The sequence below is a fragment of the Microcaecilia unicolor genome, chromosome 12, assembly GCF_901765095.1.
Source record: "Microcaecilia unicolor chromosome 12, aMicUni1.1, whole genome shotgun sequence".
NCBI lineage: Eukaryota > Metazoa > Chordata > Amphibia > Gymnophiona > Siphonopidae > Microcaecilia > Microcaecilia unicolor.
In genome coordinates, this window is record NC_044042.1 from 71,976,723 (window position 1) to 71,995,777 (window position 19,055).

Sequence of the window (19,055 nt, forward strand, 5' to 3'; positions counted from 1 at the left end):
GTACGAGAGACAGTAGAAGGAATAGGTGCTGTAAAATATGGTAAAATAATTAATTGTGCCCACGAGTCCCCGGGAGAAATTGTTAAAGGTGATGAGGACCATACTTGAATTTTAACAATGCCTGTGTAATCAGCATCAATAACTCCAGGGATAACATGAATACCTGCCTTCGATGCAGAGGAGCGAGGTAATACTAAACCTACAGTAGCCGCTGGAATGGGTCCTTTAAAGGTAGTATTATATACCAAAACTTCATGAGGTAAGATGGCAGTTTTACATTCCGCTGCAATAAGGTCAATTCCTGCACTACCTTGTGTAGCAGTAGTACTATGAGCAAAAGACCCTTGCACTCCCTTTGGACCGAGGTTAGGAGTTAACCCGGAGCAAAGTTTTTTGGGGGTGGCGGTGTGGAATTAATTGGATTAGAGCGACATTGATTGGCCCAATGATATCCTTTTTGACATCGAGGACATTTTCGAGAAGGTCCTTTTGCAAAGTTGGCACCCCCTCCTGGGGCTCTACACTGAGCTCGAAAATGTCCTGGTTTCTTACAATTAAAACACGTCCCCTGTGGCTTATTACCTTTTTGTATAGCTCCTGCTAACAAATTCATAGAATAACCATGAGTCCCCACATCTGCACATGCGCTCAATAAATCTGCTAAAGTAATTCCTGGGCGATGAGCTACAGTCTGCAATGCCTTTTTGCAATCTGAATTTGCATTTTCTTGGGCTAATTTAATCAATAACTCTGTTTGCGCATCAAGATTATCAATTTGCCTAGTTACAGCTTCCTGCAATCGATTAACAAATTGAAGGTAAGATTCGGTTGCACCCTGTTTAATTGATGCAAAAGATTTTGTTGGTTTATTCCCTTCTGGTGTTCTTTTAAATGCTCGCAAGATACAAGTGCCTATGGCTTGAAAACAGGTATCGTTTTGTTGAATTTGCATATCAAGGGTTGAAAATGGTCCCGATCCATAAATTTGATCAGGCACCAAATTAGTCCCAGTGATAAGTTGTGCTGCTTGCTTATATTCATTATCCCACACTACATATTGCGCAGGAGTTAACAGCATACGGAAAAGGTCTTTCCAATCTTTTGGAGTCATTAAGTAACCGTTACTAATCCCTTCTATCATGCCTTGAACAAATGAACTTTTTAAACCTGATTCTACGATAGCTCTACGTAATTCTCTCAAAACTTGATAAGGTAGAGCAGTCCATTCTGCATGATGTGTTTCGTTCCCTGCCTCTATTGTTGTAGTTCTAGTAACTGGGTATAAATTAGGATTAGGTTCCGAATTATCCCATAGATCATCGTTCCAAATGAATTCACCATTTTTTCGTGCTTGCTGTATACCTAATTGAATTAAACTAGGTCGTTCTACGCTCTTTGGTGTTTTGGTAATAATAACGCTATCATTAGCGTTGTTGTTTTGGATATTTTCAATTGGTTTATTAGGGGTAGTAGTAGTAAAGTCAGGAGTTTTGTTTTGCTCTTCCCTTCCCATATCGGTGGCCAGCCGACAAGAAGGAGGAGAAGGTGTAGGTCCAAGAGTCGCGGGAGGTAAAAGAGACCAGGTCTTGCCTGGCAATTTGTTGGATATATTTTCGTTAGTAATGCCTGTCAATCCAGAAGAGAGAATTACTATAGTAGAATATATCTCTCTCCAAGTCAATAATATAGGAGTCGAAACTCTAGGCTCTAAACGAAACTGCTGCCCTATCTTTTCCCATGTTTGAGGATCGAATGATCCCTTCTCTGGATACCAGGGACATTGACAAACTATTTCCTCAATTAAACGCTCTATATCTTTAAGAGTTATTGGATTTCGGGAGGAACCATATCTTTGCGTTATAGTATATAGCTCCTGTGCATGTTGTTTATGTGATGATGTTAAATTTCCCCCCATACTTACAGTGTTCCGTAGAAGGAATGGCGCGCTGACTGTTCCAGTCGTAGTAAGTACGTCACGTTTTCACCGATCACGTCGGGGATCACCAGATGTTGCAAAATAACTCTCCTCTCGTGTGTCTGGGCAAAAAACTCTTTATTTGGGAGTCAATCCCCTTCTTATATACTCTATGAATATTCATGGATATTACATGTATTATCATTACTATTGGTTACATTTTGCTTACACAACCATGATCATGCATTGCTTACAAGAACAACTCTACATGAACAGCTCGTGAACCTGCTCAGGAATGTACAAACATCACCTGCTATTCTGCTACTTTCTCAGGAAAGAACAAAAACATCACATGCTAGATTCTCAGGAATATACAAAACATCATCTGCTGCCTGTATCCAAATACATTCTATCTACACAGGTATTTGATATAAAATACATTTCTATTTTTTTTTAATACCCTGTGCTTTCCCACTCATGGCAGGCTCAATGTGGCTTAGGTACTTACTTGTACCAGGGACAATGGAGGGTTAAATTAAGTGACTTGCCCAGAGTCACAAGGAGCTGCCTATACCTGCAGTGGGAATCGAACCCAGTTCCCCAGGACCAAAGTCCACCACTAGGCCACTCCTCCACTCACAAAATATACAAGCAAATTTAGTGCAGAAGATCAGATGTAAATGGTTGTGGACTTCCTGGCTACCCACTAAGCCCAGCCAACAAGTTAAGCGGCCTGTTTCAAAATTTCCCTCTCTGTGTGTTACCTTGGTAACAAGTGTATGATTTCCATACCAATAAAGTTAACTCTAACAGACTAACACACTGAACCAAGGAGGTTGCACTAAACCACGCCCGCCTCTGTGGCAGAGCCGAGAAAGCGACCTTCCCAATATGGCCGTCATCCTTGCGCAGGCGGAATCTGCCACCGCCCTGCCCTTTGACGCATGCGCGTTGCCAGTTGCTGGGGCCTCCATTTTGTTTGCTCGGTTCGGTTGTTGCTCCGGGTCTGTTTCCGGGTCGGTAGCAGAAGCGGCGGTGGGGCGGGGCTCGGGGGGACACATGGTGTTGCTGCTGCCCGAAGTAGCCTCTGGAGATATTATCGTTACCGGCTGACGTTAGTCAGGTAAAAGGTCTGGGAGCAACAGGGAGAGGATTGGTCTTGGGAGTATAGTGGGAATGATGAGGTAGTGTTAATTAGGGGGATTCTGGGGATAGAGGTGGGGGATATATTCTGAGGAAGATTGTGTGGTTGTTGGGGTAAATCATTCCTTGGGGAGGGGGGAAACGGGTAAAGAGATGGAGTAAATGGTGTTAGGGAAGCGGTAGAGCCAAGACATAGGACTGGGATAACGATTGGGAGGAAGGGAATTCTGGGGATAGAAACAGAGTAGTGATAGGTCTGTGTGGTGGTGGTGGGGAGTAAAGAGATGGAGTAGTTTGTGTGAGAAGGAATGCTGGGTATAGAAGTGGGGTATTGATTGGGAAGGGGGTAATGATTGTGGGGGCAAAGGAACCCTGGGGATAGAGATGGGGGTATTGACAGGAGAGGTGGCTTCTGCAGATTAAAATGAGCTAAATGAATGGGGAGGGAGGTAGATAAGGGATAATGGTGGATCGTGGGTTGACCGTGTGGGGGAAGGGGATCCTTGGGGGTCGAGATGTTATATTTGGTTAGCCTGTTTTAGACCTGAGTACAGTATGTGAGCTGTAAAATGCTACTAGTGGACCATTCCCTGTTTATTTTCCAAATAGCTGCTCTCTTTTGTGGGGGTATTATAGCAGGGTGTTGGAACAAGAGTCTGTGGATGGAAAGAGCCAGATGTAACGATGCTCAAAGGTTGTATATTGAATGGGATGTCTATTCTTGCTCTCTGATAGCTAGAGCGTCAGTAATGTCAGGCTGTCACTCCCTAGGCCACTGCAGATATTGTAGCATGGGCTACTTTGTTCATTTGCTTTGCTGCTGATGTGGGAAGGTGTGTAGATTACTCATATGGGTTACTCTGTCATGGCCCTGGAATCATGTGCTAGCCTTCCTGTATTGATACTGTCATGATAATAAAGGGAGCTAGTAGATCTGGCACTTCATTGCTATGAGAATTTTTATTTGTTTTACTTAGTAGTTTCAGTAAATACTGCACAAACTTCCAAGAGCTATTTAGGTTGAAACTGGTTCAGCACTTCCTAGTTCACTGGACAGTCTCACTGTGTGCTGTATGCATTTTAACTTATTTCAGTATCAAGTTAGATTGGAAGATGGTCTCTCTTCATTGAGTAATAGCTACTATTCTTTGAAAGTATGTTCTTTTCTCAAACAATTGTGTCCCATTGCCATCTTGCCCCTCCCCCCCCACCTTTTTAAGGAAGTAATTTCAAAATGCAGCAGGATAGATTTTAGTGAAATGTTTTCCTTGTTGAGGGCAGCATTTATATTTATCAAAGAATTATTGCTTCCTTTTTTATGGGGTGCCTTGAGCACTGCTAATTGGTAGCAGGAACCAGATCAGATTAGGTTCTTATGTACCTTACGTGCTACTTTACATGAGTTCTGTCATATTAATAGGGCTTTCCCTAACTTCCTGGGCTTGTCCCAGATTACTACAGTACCAGTTACTTAACTGTCTGGAGTGGTCTTAGGTTTGTTTACCTATCAATGTCTCTTTAGATTATGTACATTCAGTTCAGGGTACAGAGTTTGAGCCTGGCATAATCACAGAATTGGGAAAACTTTTCCTCCTCCTACACAAAACTGTCCTTTCTTATCGTCCCTCTTTTATTGGGCTAACTTAATACATCTTTTGATTAGCTTTTGAAGGTAATCCTTCAGATCTGAAATGAGTAAATGTTGACAAATATCAGAATATATACGTGAAACATAAAAGCATTCCAGTGACAGTCACACAGGAAGAGGGTTGGGTTGGGTGAGAGTCAGGGAGAGATGGATGGGTGATAAGAGGTTGATAAAGCAGTATAATTTTATGGTTTATGATGGGATAGAAATCCCAGATCTTTGGTGGGTAATATTTTATCATTTAGACTTCAAAGGTCTTATGTTCCTGAATTGTCTTAAAATGTCCTTTTAGTATTCTCACCATAAAATCATTAATGCAGTATTCTGGTTTTGTAAAGTACTGTCCCACAGAGGTAACAGCTTGGTTGACACCACAACCTGGTAAGGAAGGATAAAAACAAAAAAGAAGACAGGAGAAGAGGAAGAGGCCCCCAAAATTCAAAAGTCATAACGTCTCTCCATATGCTTGCATAAACAAATACGTTTTCTGTGCTGCCCTAAACTCTGAATGGGATCGTAATTGACACATATCGGTGGGTAGAGAGTTCCAAAGAACTAGTCTTGCAACAGAGAACATTTATTTTCACAGGGTAATTAATGGGATCATAAGGGGTGTTGGCACCACCAAAAGGTGTTGGGCCCCGGAATGCAAATCCCAGGTAAGTGAATATGGCAGTGAGTATTTAGACAGGGTTGGTGGTTGACCAGATACTACTACTACTACTATTTAGCATTTCTATAGCGCTACAAGGTGTACGCAGCGCTGCACAAACATAGAAGAAAGACAGTCCCTGCTCAAAGAGCTTACAATCTAATAGACAAAAAATAAATAAAGTAATCAAATCAATTAATGTGAACGGGAAGGAAGAGAGGTGGGTAGGTGGAGGCGAGTGGTTACAAGTGGTTACGAGTCAAAAGCAATGTTAAAGAGGTGGGCTTTCAGTCTAGATTTAAAGGTGGCCAAGGATGGGGCAAGACGTAGGGGCTCAGGAAGTTTATTCCAGGCGTAGGGTGCAGCGAGACAGAAGGCGCGAAGGCTGGAGTTGCCAGTAGTGGAGAAGGGAACAGATAAGAAGGATTTGTCCATGGAGTGGAGTGCACGGGAAGGGGTGTAGGGAAGGACGAGTGTGGAGAGATACTGGGGAGCAGCAGAGTGAGTACATTTATAGGTTAGTAGAAGAAGTTTGAACAGGATGCGAAAACGGATAGGGAGCCAGTGAAGGGTCTTGAGGAGAGGGGTAGTATGAGTAAAGCGACCCTGGCGGAAGACGAGACGGGCAGCAGAGTTTTGAACCGACTGGAGAGGGGAGAGGTGACTAAGTGGGAGGCCAGCAAGAAGCAGATTGCAGTAGTCTAAACGAGAGGTGACAAGGGTGTGGATGAGGGTTTTGGTAGAGTGCTCGGAAAGAAAGGGGCGGATTTTACGGATGTTGTAAAGAAAGAAACAAAACAGAGGGAAAGCAGCATACAAAAGCAACCAAACAAATAGAAAAAGTAAACACTGGGCCTTCAGGAATGAGAAAAATGCAATCCTTTATTAATGATGAATACCCGACACGGACCGTGTTTCGGCGTACAAACGCCTGCATCAGGGGTCTAATGTAAAAAATACATAAACATATATCATTAAAAATTATATATAATACAATAATGCAGAACCAACATCAAAATCAAAAATGCATATGCATGCTTACATAAACATACATACACATGTATATTATAAAAATTTTTAAAAACAAAACATAGTTATCATGGTTACAAGAATATACATATAAAGAATGATAAAACATAATAACATATGATATAAAACATCATCATCATGACCTGAGAAATATGTTTTGTTTTAAAAATTTTTTATAATATACATGTGTATATGTTTATGTAAGCATGCATATGCATTTTTGATTTTGATGTTGGTTCTGCATTATTGTATTATATATAATTTTTAATGATATATGTTTATGTATTTTTTACGTTAGACCCCTGATGCAGGCGTTTGTACGCCGAAACACGGCCCGTGTCGGGTATTCATCATTAATAAAGGATTGCATTTTTCTCATTCCTGAAGGCCCAGTGTTTACTTTTTCTGTTTGTAAAGAAAGAAACGACAGATCTTGGCAATCTGCTGGATATGAGCAGAGAAGGAGAGAGAAGAGTCAAAGATGACCCCAAGGTTTCGAGCTGAGGAGACAGGGAGAATGAGAGAGCCATCAACAGAAATAGAAAACGGGGGGAGCGGGGAGGTGGGTTTGGGGGGGAAAATGAGAAGCTCGGTTTTGGTCATATTTAATTTCAGGTGGCATTGAGACATCCAGACAGCAATGTCAGACAAGCACGCTGAAACTTTGGTTTGGATGCAAGGTGAGATATCAGGGGTAGAAAGGTAGATTTGGGAGTCATCAGCATAGAGATGGTAGGAAAAGCCATGGGATGAGATTAATGAACCAAGGGAAGAAGTGTAGATAGAAAAGAGGAGGGGACTAAGAACAGAACCCTGAGGTACGCCGACAGGCAGAGGGATAGAAGTAGAAGAGGATCCACCAGAGTGAACACTAAAGGTGCGGAGGGAGAGGTAGGAAGAGAACCAGGAAAGGACAGAGCCTTGTGGATTATAGTCAAGATTTTATATTGGACATGAAATTGTACAGGGATTCAGTGTTCCTGTTTTAATAAAAGAGTACCATGATCATATTTCCATCCTCCCAGTATCGGTTCTACTTCAACATTCTGTATCATTTGTAAACGCCGGAATTCCCATTGGTTTAGCCCTTGAAACAAAACATTACAGTAGTCAATACTAGTGAGTACTAATTCATGCGTTAGTATGTGAAGTGCATCTGTCTGTAATATGGGATGTAAATATCTTATCTCATACAATTGATAAAAACATTTGGAGATCTCAGTCGAAATGTGGCTTGAGATAAGTCCCGTGCTAGAAGTTACACTTAAGATCTTAAGGGAATCAGGGATGGAAACAGTGGTTCCAAAGAAACTCCATCGGGATGATTCTGGGGGAAGGGAACTATGAGAAAATATCATAGCTTTAGTTTTGGAGAAATTCAATTTTATCCTGTTTAATTGTGTTCAAGAGAATATTTTTTATAGCTTAGAAGTGAGGATTGTCTATGCTGAAGGGTCGTCAGTTCTAAATGGGGCCAGAACCTGGAATGTTATTTAGAGGTGGCTGGGGACTCGTAGGAGCTGCAGGTGGCCCTCATGGAAGATTTCTTGAATAAAGAGGAAACTTCCTGGGGAATATGTCACTGTGGTTTGCATTTTCCATGGAGATAAGCTACACAGTGATCTCTCGGGAGCTCCCTGAAGATATCTGAGGACCAGCTGGCAGAGGCAGCTGCAGCAGGAGATCTGCTTCTTGAAAGGATTAGGAAGCTAGACAAAGCCTTTCCCATGAATAGAGCAATGGGGAAATAATTACAGCTGAATGGCAGACTCCAGATGCAGGAGTTAGGATGAGTGCCTCAATGTCAAGTTGAAGTTTCAAGTTTATTAATATTTGATATACCACATGTAGAAATCTATGTGATTGTTGAGGTTTTACCTGGTCCCAGGAGAAGACATAAAGAGGTTGGGACAGCCAAATGTTGACTTGTTGGTGTCTGCTGTCACTAAGATGACAACTATCCCTGTGGAGGGATTTTCAGGATCTTCAGATGGAGGTTCTGTTGAAGTAATCGTTTGATGTGGTAGCCCTAGTCTTGCAGTAGATATGTGACCCAAGCCTGTTTTCGTTGGGCAGAACAGTTGCCAGAGGGATTCCTGTCCAGAGCAGTGGGGGAAGGCTTGGAGGAGTTGCACCTTGAAATGGGAATGGCCTTTCTGGTGAACATGTGTGATCTTATTTGGACATGGCTAAGAGTATGGCTCTGTCTGTGTCTTGTTTTTTGTGGCTTAGGACTTTGGGCAATGGATGTGGCCTTGAAGACCTGACTCAGCAAGTTACCATTCTAGGCTAGGCTGCTCTTTAGTAAGGATTTTGACAAGCTTGTTAAGGATCTGTGGGAGTCTAAGGTTACTAGGCTCCTGGAGGATAGACCCAAGGCATCAGGCTTTTTTTTTGTCAGTGAGAAGACACTTATGGCAGTGAGAAGGTATCTTAGTGAGAGAGTCATTAAAACGCTAGCATACCTTTGTAAAAGGGGCCTTCATTTTTTTCTACTGGAGATGAGCTCAGATAACCTTGTATCAGTGGGTTGTCAAGGTCAATCACAAGGGTTATGCTCTGGAGTTTTTGTTCTCTGACACCTCCCTGGAGTCACCTCACTGGTCCCTTGGCAGGGTGGCAGTGGTCAGGACGATGGTGGGCAGACTCATACAGATGACAACAGTATCCCTGGTGAGTGAGGAACAGATAGGTACTCCATTTACTTCATTGTACTAAAAAAGAAGGCATGTTCTTTTTGATTTTGGACCTAAAGCAGACAAACAGAATGCTAATGGTTTCCATCCTTCAGATGGAGACGCTAAGGTCCGTGATAGTGGCCATGCATCAGGGAGAATTTCTCACTTCTCTAGATCTTATAGAAGCCTACTTCAATACTCTGACTTGGGCAGAGCATCAGAGATTCCTTTGGTCTGTGGTTCTGGGGTAGCATTATCAGTTCTGAATGCTCTGTATGAATTAGTCATGGCTCCAAGAATATTCTCCAGGGTGATGGTGGAAGTGGTGACCCAATTTGGATGACTGGTTGATTCACATGAAGTCATTCAAAGAGAGCAAGGAGGCCATGAGATGGGTAGTCCAGTTTCTTTAGGGTTGGACTGGATGGTGCATAAGTACATAAGTACATAAGTACATAAGTAGTGCCATACTGGGAAAGACCAAAGGTCCATCTAGCCCAGCATCCTGTCACCGACAGTGGCCAATCCAGGTCAAGGGCACCTGGCATGCTCCCCAAACGTAAAAACATTCCAGACAAGTTATACCTAAAAATGCGGAATTTTTCCAAGTCCATTTAATAGCGGTCTATGGACTTGTCCTTTAGGAATCTATCTAACCCCTTTTTAAACTCCGTCAAGCTAACCGCCCGTACCACGTTCTCCGGCAACGAATTCCAGAGTCTAATTACACGTTGGGTGAAGAAAAATTTTCTCCGATTCGTTTTAAATTTACCACACTGTAGCTTCAACTCATGCCCTCTAGTCCTAGTATTTTTGGATAGCGTGAACAGTCGCTTCACATCCACCCGATCCATTCCACTCATTATTTTATACACTTCTATCATATCTCCCCTCAGCCGTCTCTTCTCCAAGCTGAAAAGCCCTAGCCTTCTCAGCCTCTCTTCATAGGAAAGTCGTCCCATCCCCACTATCATTTTCGTCGCCCTTCGCTGTACCTTTTCCAATTCTACTATATCTTTTTTGAGATACGGAGACCAGTACTGAACACAATACTCCAGGTGCGGTCGCACCATGGAGCGATACAACGGCATTATAACATCCGCACACCTGGACTCCATACCCTTCCTAATAACACCCAACATTCTATTCGCTTTCCTAGCCGCAGCAGCACACTGAGCAGAAGGTTTCAGCGTATCATCGACGACGACACCCAGATCCCTTTCTTGATCCGTAACTCCTAACGCGGAACCTTGCAAGACGTAGCTATAATCCCAGAGCATACTGGAGTATCTGGGGGCATGTTTCAGTATTCAGCTGGGCAAGACACATGACTACCTACTCCTCAAGGGGAAGAGGCAGAATCTGCAGGTTCATATCGGTCACTTGCTCAGGAAATCAAGGCCCAAAGATTGGGATTATCTTCAGGTGTTGAGATCCATGGCGGCAGTGCTAGAATTAATTATATGAGCTGGGACCTTTACAGAAGCTATATGTGAGCCCTCTCTGGCCTGCTAGATGCCCCACATGTATGATCCAGAAGTTCCCTTGCCTATTTGAGGGGAAGCAAGGGGCAGCATGTCCTGGTGGTTTCACTTGAGCGATCTGATGGGAGGGATGGATCTGGAGTTACCAGACTGGATCCTTGCAACAATGGATGTCAGCTTGAGTGGCTGGGGAGATCATTGTATGGGTAAGGTGGCTCAGTAGTGGTGGAAAATGGTAACGATGCCATGTCCAAAGAGTTGCCTGAAGGCAAGAGCCATATTTCTGGTCCTACAGGACTTCCAACCAATGATGCAGGGAAAGGCAGTACATGTGCTGTCAGACAGTTCAACAGTAGTGACCTACATCACTTGCCGGGTGGAAGAGGTGAAGTTGCTTGTGGTGAGCAAAGTGACACCTGACAAATATATTGGCAGCGCATGTGGCAGGCGTGGACAGTATGCAGGCGTATTTCCTAAGCAGGAACACATTGGACTCTGGAGACTGGAGTCTGTTGGAGGAGGCCTTTATTCACATCCTATATAATAATTCTCACCTCCAACAGGATGTGCTTGGGACCGTGCCTGCCGGAAGTGGTCTGCTAGGCAGGCAAGCACTGACCTCAGTGACAGACAATTTGGCAAAGCAAAACAATCTGAGTGCTGGCCATTAGGACACAGGGTTGATAGGAGAGTTTTAAAAGACTGAAGGAACGAAAGTGTTAAATGGAGGGAGGGGGGGGGGGAGTTCTGAACGACTGAAAGACATGAACATTTGGGAAAGGAAAACAATCTGAAGGCTGGCCATTAGGACACAGGGTAGATAGGAGAGTTTTAAAAGACTGAAGGAAACGAAAGTGTTAAACTGGAGAAGGGGGGGGGGGGGGGAGTTGTGAATGACTGAAAGACATGCAAATTTGGGACAGGAAAACAATCTCAATGCTGGCCATTAGCACACAGGGTACATAGGACAGTTTTAAAAGACTGAAGGAACCAAAAGTGTTCAGGGGGGGGGGGGGGGGGGCAAGTTCTGAATGAATGAAAGAAATGAAAATTTACGAGAGGAACACAATCTGAATGCCAGGCATTTGTACACAGGGTAGATGGGACACTTAAAAAAAAAAATGAAGGTCGTGAAAGTATTACATCTTGGGGGAGGGGTGAGGAGTAAAGCGGTGGGGTATCCGGATACTGGGCGTTAGGGCAATGGGGGTACATAGACTTTTGAAAGCCTTAAGGAATCCAAAGTGTGGGAAGGAGGAGGAAAAGAGGGGAGGAAACGGGGTGAGGGGCATTAGGAACAGGGGAGGGGGCTCTGTCACACACCCTCATTCTCACACACACACTGTCACACAGACAGTCTCACTCTGTCACATACCCGCATATTCACTCTGGCTCTCTCTCTCAAACATACACACTCCCAAGAAAAACCTTGCTAGCGCCCGTTTCATTCGTTCCAGAAACGGGCCTTTTTTACTAGTAGTGCAATGTTTGGAAATGCTGGCTGTGGACTTGATAGCAATGGCCAACGATGCCAAAGTCCCAAGATTGTTCAGCCACAGGAGAGAACATTGGTTGAAAGACATAGACATTCTGGTAGCGTCATGGCCATGACTTAGGCTGTTATACGTGTTTCTGCTGTGGCCGTTGATGGCAGAATCATACAGAGGGTGGAGAGCTATCTGAGGTCGGTCATCCAAGTGGCTTTGGATTGGCCTCAGAGGCCCTGGTACAGAGACCTCATGAGGTTGAAGGTAGGAGAGCCCCTAGTGTTTCCTAAGGTACTGGGCTTTCTAGTTCAGGGCCAGTCCGGATGCATAAAGTGTCTCAGTTTAATCTTATGGCATGGCTCTTGGATGACCTCTTTTTCATAGTTTCAGCTTCAGTCTGGAATGATTTGCCTTTAGAATTAAGAATTGATTTTTCTTATTAGTCTTTTAGGAGAAGACTGAAAACTTATCTCTTTGAAAGATTTTTGGCAGTCTAGATGTATGATTGTATTTAATATGCACTGGTTTTATGTTTTATTAATTCACTGTATTTTTAGTCCACCCTATTGTTCAGAGGGGCTTTGGCATTTTGTAAACCGCTGAGGACCAGTAGTCTAGAAATTCCTGTATTAGATTAGAGGGTGAGATTGAAGAAGGGAAGTTATTCTGGGTGAGTCATAAATACCCTCTGGCCTGTGTTGGAAACTGATGGATATTTGAGGCCTGTTGCCAGGAACACCTTATGATTCTGTGCTTGTATGTGGGAGAAATTTTGGAGTTCCTACAGGATGGTCTGAACGAGAGTTTGGCCTTAGCTTCTTTGAGAGTGCATTTGGTAGACGTAGCATGATTTTGTGGTGTGGTGCAGGTTCATCCCTTTGCGCTGTTTCCAGATGTCTCAGTTTTCAAAAGGGGTTAAGCATTTGGAGCCCTCTTGGAAGCCAGTGGTGCTACTTTCGGATCACAACTTAGTGCTTTCAGTCCTAGTTCAAGGACCTCAGCTCACTATTATTCTAGGTCTATAACTTTATGCAACACTCTATATCTACTCTTATTTCTATTGCTAATTATGTAATATTCTGTCTCCTGTATGTAATCACTGTTACTACTGTTAGCCACATTGAACTGACCTCTGTCTTGGAAAAGGTAGGATGCAAGAATCAATAAATGGAAAATGGTCCTTCTTAGTCTGCTTCTGCCTCTCTTTTCCCATGTGATTAGTTCAGTTGCTGGCATCTTTCTTGCTGTGTTTTCTTGTTAAAAAAAAAAAATCAACTGGCTTTTCCTCTAGGTCAATCATCTCTCTTGCTACCTGGCGTACAGTGTCTGCGCCATAAGAGCTGAATGGGTCTCTCTGATTGTGTATCTTAGGCCCTGCCTGAGATTTATTTATTTATTTATTGCATTTGTATCCCACATTTTCCCACCTTTTTGCGGGCTCAGTGTGGCTTACAATAAGATATGAATAATAGAAATACATTTGTAACAACTTGGTTATGGAATACATTGTGCAGAGTTGTGCGAGACATTCAAATATCATTAGGAATATAACAATGGGACATCAACATAGAAACATTGGGAGGAGACAGTGGGACAATTGATTACGGGATGAGGGATCTGAAGTGGATGTATGTTGCATTGATGAACAGTGAGTATGGACTCTATGTGTTTTGGTTCTTTCCGTAAGTTTGTTCAAACAGGTAAGTCTTCAGTAGTTTTCGGAAGGAAGCTTGTTCGTTAATCATTCTTAGCGGTAGTGTATTCCAAGCCTGCGTGCTCATGTGGGAAAAGGTTGACGCGTGTAGCATCTTGTATTTCAGGCCCTTGCAAGTGGGGAAGTGGAGGTTGAGGAATGTTCGGGATGACCTTTTAGCGTTTCTGGGTGGTAGGTCTATTAAATCAGACATGTACGCTGGGGCTTCGCTGTAGATGATCTTATGGACTAGTGTGCAAACTTTAAAAGTAACGCGTTCCTTAAGTGGAAGCCAGTGTAATTTCTCTCGTAGTGGTTTCGCCCTTTCGTATCTTGGTTTTCCGAGGATGAGCCTGGCTGCTGTGTTCTGGGCTGTTTGAAGTTTCCTCAGTATTTGCTCTTTGCAGCCCGCGTATAGTGAGTTGCAGTAATCCAGGTGGCTGAGGACGAGGGATTGCACTAGGCTGCGGAAGACGAATCTTGGAAAGAATGGTCTTATCCTTTTCAATTTCCACATGCCGTAGAACATCTTCTTGGTTGTATTGTTTGCGTGGGTTTCGAGTGTTAGGTGGCGGTCGATAGTGACTCCAAGGATTTTTAGCGTTTCTGAGACTGGGAGGTTTAGGGTTGGTGTGTTTATAGCGTTGAATTCATTTGTGTTGTATTGGGAGGTGAGTATCAGGCATCGGGTTTTTTCTGTGTTTAATTTCAGGCGGAATGCGTCTGCCCATGTGTTCATGACGTGTAGACTTTGATTGATTTCGTTGGAGATTTCTTTGGTGTCTTGTTTGAATGGGATGTATATTGTTACATCATCGGCGTATATATACGGGTTGAGGTTATGGTTTGATAAGAGTTTTGCTAAAGGGATCATCATTAGGTTGAAAATAGTTGGTGAAAGAGGTGATCCTTGTGGGACTCCACATTCAGGTGTCCATGCCTTGGACGTGGTTGAATTAGATGTGACTTAATACGAACGTAGGGTTAGGAACCCCTTGAACCAGTTCAGGACATTTCCTCCTATGCCAAAATGTTCGAGTATGTGTAGCAGGATTCCATGGTCTACCATTCCTCTATCTTTTCTCCTTGATAATACTCTAGCATTGGTTGTTTTCCAAACCAAGCCTACTACATTCAGCTCTAGTCATAGTAGGGATGTCCAGCTCTGTCTTCATCTGACACCTCTCTGGTATTGTTAGACTCTACAAACTACAACCTTTCAGAGTCATTATGCTGCATCATGTTTTGAGATATATAGGTAGCTTTTTCAGTCTGGCAGTGTCAGCTATTTTCTTTGCCTCTAGGCATCTCCTTTATAGTGAAGGCTAAGCGTACTGCTCAGTTGGCATTAATCCATATTTTTCCCCGTTTTTTTTTTAATTGGGACAGCCGTCTGTTTTAGAATTCAAACCTTTCCTTCACTTTAGTCCCACCTTTCTTTGTGACATCCCACTTGGTGGAGATGAAAATGGTAATGGAATTCAAAAATGTGTGGGATAAATATAAAGGAATCCTGTTCAGAAGGAATGGATCCTCAGAAGCTTAGCCGAGATTAGGTGGCAGAGCCGGTGGGGGGAGGCGGGGCTGGTGCTGGGCAAGACATATACAGTCTGTGCCCTCTTAAAATGGCAGATACAAATAAAGGTAAGGTATACACATTTGAGTTTATCTTGTTGGGCAGACTGGATGGACCGTGCAGGTCTTTTTCTGCCGTCATCTACTATGTTATGTTGGGGCTCATTTTCAAAGCACTTAGCCTTCCAAAGTTCCATAGGTTTCTATGGAACTTTGGAAGGCTAAGTGCTTTGAAAATATGCCTCATAGTATGTCTACTTAGCTGAAATTGGGTGGCGGGGGGAAGAGGGGTTGGTGGTTGAGAGGCTAGGATGGGGGAGGGCAGACTTATACGGGGTCTGTGCCGGAGCCGGTGAAGGGAGGCGGGACTGGTGGTTGGGAGGCGGGAAATACTGCTGCACAGACTTATACGGTCTGTGCCCTGAAAAAGACAGGTACAAATCAAGGTAAGGTATACACATATGAGTTTATCGTGGGCAGACTAGATGGACCGTGCAGGTCTTTTTCTGCCGTCATCTACTATGTTACTATGTTACTGTGTTGTCTGGAAGTATGCTAAGGAAAGAGATATTGGCGCTCATTTTCAAAGCACATAGATTTACAAAGTTCCATAGTAACCTATGGAACTTTGTAAGTCTACTTTCTGTTGACCTTTCTTTGACAGATTTGCTTCAGCATGATTTGTTTATGACACGTACACCTTTGTGACTCCATGTGCAATTTTTCCTCTCTGTCTACATGTTCCATCTGTGCTTACTCCCTGTGCTGTCTGTAAAATGTTTTAATGTATGTTATGTTGATATTGGAAGTAGCATACCATGTACTGTTGTCTGAATGTTTTTTTTCCTACTTTCATCATGCATTAATGTCTAGGTTATTATTGCTGAATACCACCTTGGGTGAATTTCTTAAAAAAGGTGGTAAATAGATTGATTTGCATTGAAGATATTTTACAGTTTGCTACAGGCAGTCTAAATGTCTTCATGTCCTATAGCCCCTAGATTTTGAGAAAACATTCTCTTCTGCAAATGGCCCATTACACTACCCTGTGACAAAACCCCGAAATAGCCTAGTAGTTAGAGCAGTAGACTGAGAATCAGGGAAATCAGGGTGGTAGACAAGTCACTCCACCTACTTTTACCTCAGGTACAAAATATAGATGGCAATCTGTTGACTTGAGGTACTAAAGACAAGGCTGCCTCCACATAAGGCTGCTTGATCTGAACAATGAAACAAGGGCAATCACACTACATGGAGGGAGACCAAATCACACTCTTGAAGAAGGAAGAGCACATTTCCCACTGTTGGAGAACCCCCGAATAATTCACTACCTTTCCATGCGAACATCCTATCAGCACTTCTAAAGGAGGAAATTTAAACCCTCCTATTATCCTGGCAGTAGATCCAGTACCACTCATGGTTAATAATGGAAAGGTGTCTTCCACTATTCAGTAAGGTTCAAACCAAACTTCTAGCCCCCATACTTCAGTGCCGCTATTCCTGTCATTTTATGTTCAAAGTCCTTCTGGTCTGTTACGTCTTGTTTAGCAGATAAGAATTACAAGTTTTTTCCTACCTCAAAGGTTGGATGCCAGTTGCATTGTTTCGTAAAAGGCTGTTTGTCATACCATTAATCTTTGCATTGTTACATCCTTGTATCCCAGCAGAAATGGTATCCCTCCCAGAAATCACAATGCTGGGCTGATTACACAACATTTCATATTTTATCTCGGTTCATGGGGATTTAGTCAGATCTCTCCAAACATTAAAGTATATGGCATGTACAGAACACTTAGAACCCCAGCCCCATTGAACTGAGCTACCTTGCAACAGCGCTAGATTGTTCCACCACCTCATACCTTTAACAACTCCTGTGTCAGTGTAGAAAAGATTTGTTTTCCACTGGTTAGTGACCACTTTTTGATCACCGTTATACCCGTAATAGTTGGATTCACCAGGTAAAATTCTTCGTTCACTGTCTCTGGGGCATATTTTCTGTGCAGATGACCTATCAAGTGCTATATACAAACACATGCATTGCTGGGTTTCTCTAAGCAATGTACAGTGATTTGAAAAGGTATTTACTCCCTTCCTGATTTTTCCTTTTTATTACATATATGTCACATTGGTTTGTGATCTTTACTTCTGCCAGAATTCATTGCAACAGCGCACGCAGAATTCACATAGAATTGCCCAGCCATGCAGTATTAAGCCTTTTTGTGCAGAATCGAGCCCCTTTAGCGCGGTGAAGAAAGGAGTGAAGGCTGGCTGGTCCACTCCTGAGCCTCAGTAACATAGTAAATGACGGCAGAAAAAGACCTGCATGGTCCATCCAGTCTGCCCAACAAGATAAACTCAGATGTGCTACTTTTTGTGTATACCCTATTTTGATTTGTACCTGTTCTCTTCAGGGCACAGACCATATAAGTCTGCCCAGCACTATCCCCGCCTTCCAACCACCAGCCCCGCCTCCCACCACCGGCTCTGGCACAGACCATATAAGTCTGCCCAGCACTATCCCCGCCTCCCGCTACCGGCTCTGCCACCCAATCTCGGCTATGCTCCTTAGGATCCATTCCTTCTGAACAGGATTCCTTTATGTTTATCCCACGCGTGTTTGAATTCTGTTACCGTTTTCATTTCCACCACCTCCCGCGGGAGGGCATTCCAAGCATCCACTACTCTCTCCGTGAAAAAATACTCCCTGAGCCTACCAACACTCCCTGGTGGTCTAGTGGCCTCTTTGGGGGCAGGAAAGAACTCAGCTGTTTTCTGCCCGCTGCTCTCTGGCTGGTGCTCCTCTTCTTCAAAATGATCGCTGAGACTTCAAGCAGTAATCTCGTGAGGCTGCTGCAGGAAGTCTCGGCGGCCATTTGCAAGAAGTGGTGGTACTGGCCCAGAGCAGTGGCAGTAGGCAGGAAAGAGTGAGATTCTTTCTTGCCCCGCAGAGGTACTTCTGATGCAATTCCTAACTTCCTGTTTGGTGTGATGGGCAGAGGCTGTGAAAAAACTGAATGATGGGTGAGTGCGGGGTGGGAGGGGGTGGAAAAACAAACTATGGATGGTGTGAGGGTGTGGGGAGCTGGAAAAAAGCTATGGATGGTGTGTTAGTGGGGGGGGGGGGGGCTGGAAAACTATGGATGATGGGAAAAATATGGATGGTATCTGTGTATAGGGAGGGGAGCTGTAAACTTGCAGAATTCAGAATTTTGAATTTTTTTGCGCAGAGTGTTTTGTATTTTTTGCTGTAGAATTTTGGCAGGAGTAGATATTATTTAAACAAAATGCAATACTAGACAAAAGGAACCTGAGTAAACCATAGCTTTTTCCATTATTACTTAATTTATTTAAGGAACAAAGTTATCCAACACCCATATGAAAAAGTAACTGCCCTCTTAGTTAATCGATTGACCGATTTAATTGAACAGAGATTCAGCTGATTGAACACAGCGAGCCTTGTTGAATCTAAACATCACTATATATTGAACCTTATTGTGAGAGTGAAGTAGTCACCACAAAGTTTGTACAAGAATGCTTTGTCACAATCAAAGGAAATTTCAGAAGAGATGAAATATGTCAGTTGAAGAGGGTTACGAAGCCATTTCTAAAGCTGAAGATCTCCACAGTGAGAGCCATTATCTTCAAATGGAGAAGACTTGTAACAGTGGTGAATCTGAGTGGCCGGCCTGCCAAAATTACTCCCAAGAGTGCAGCAACAACTTATCCGGAAAGTCACAAAACATCCCAGAAG

At 43.3% G+C, this 19,055-nt stretch overlaps 1 protein-coding gene across 2 annotated transcripts in view; it reads left to right on the forward strand.

The window, feature by feature from the left end:
• Positions 1-2,882: 2,882 nt before the first annotated feature.
• Positions 2,883-19,055, forward strand: part of WIPF2 (WAS/WASL interacting protein family member 2) — a 64,511-nt gene continuing 48,338 nt past the window's right edge. Inside the window, exons 1-2 of one of the 2 annotated variants that reach the window (XM_030220734.1) lie at positions 2,883-3,038; positions 16,499-16,755. The gene's annotated coding sequence lies outside the window, so the exon portion shown is untranslated. The remainder of the gene's footprint in view (positions 3,039-16,498; positions 16,756-19,055) is intronic. The other variant, XM_030220733.1, reaches the window with a different exon arrangement.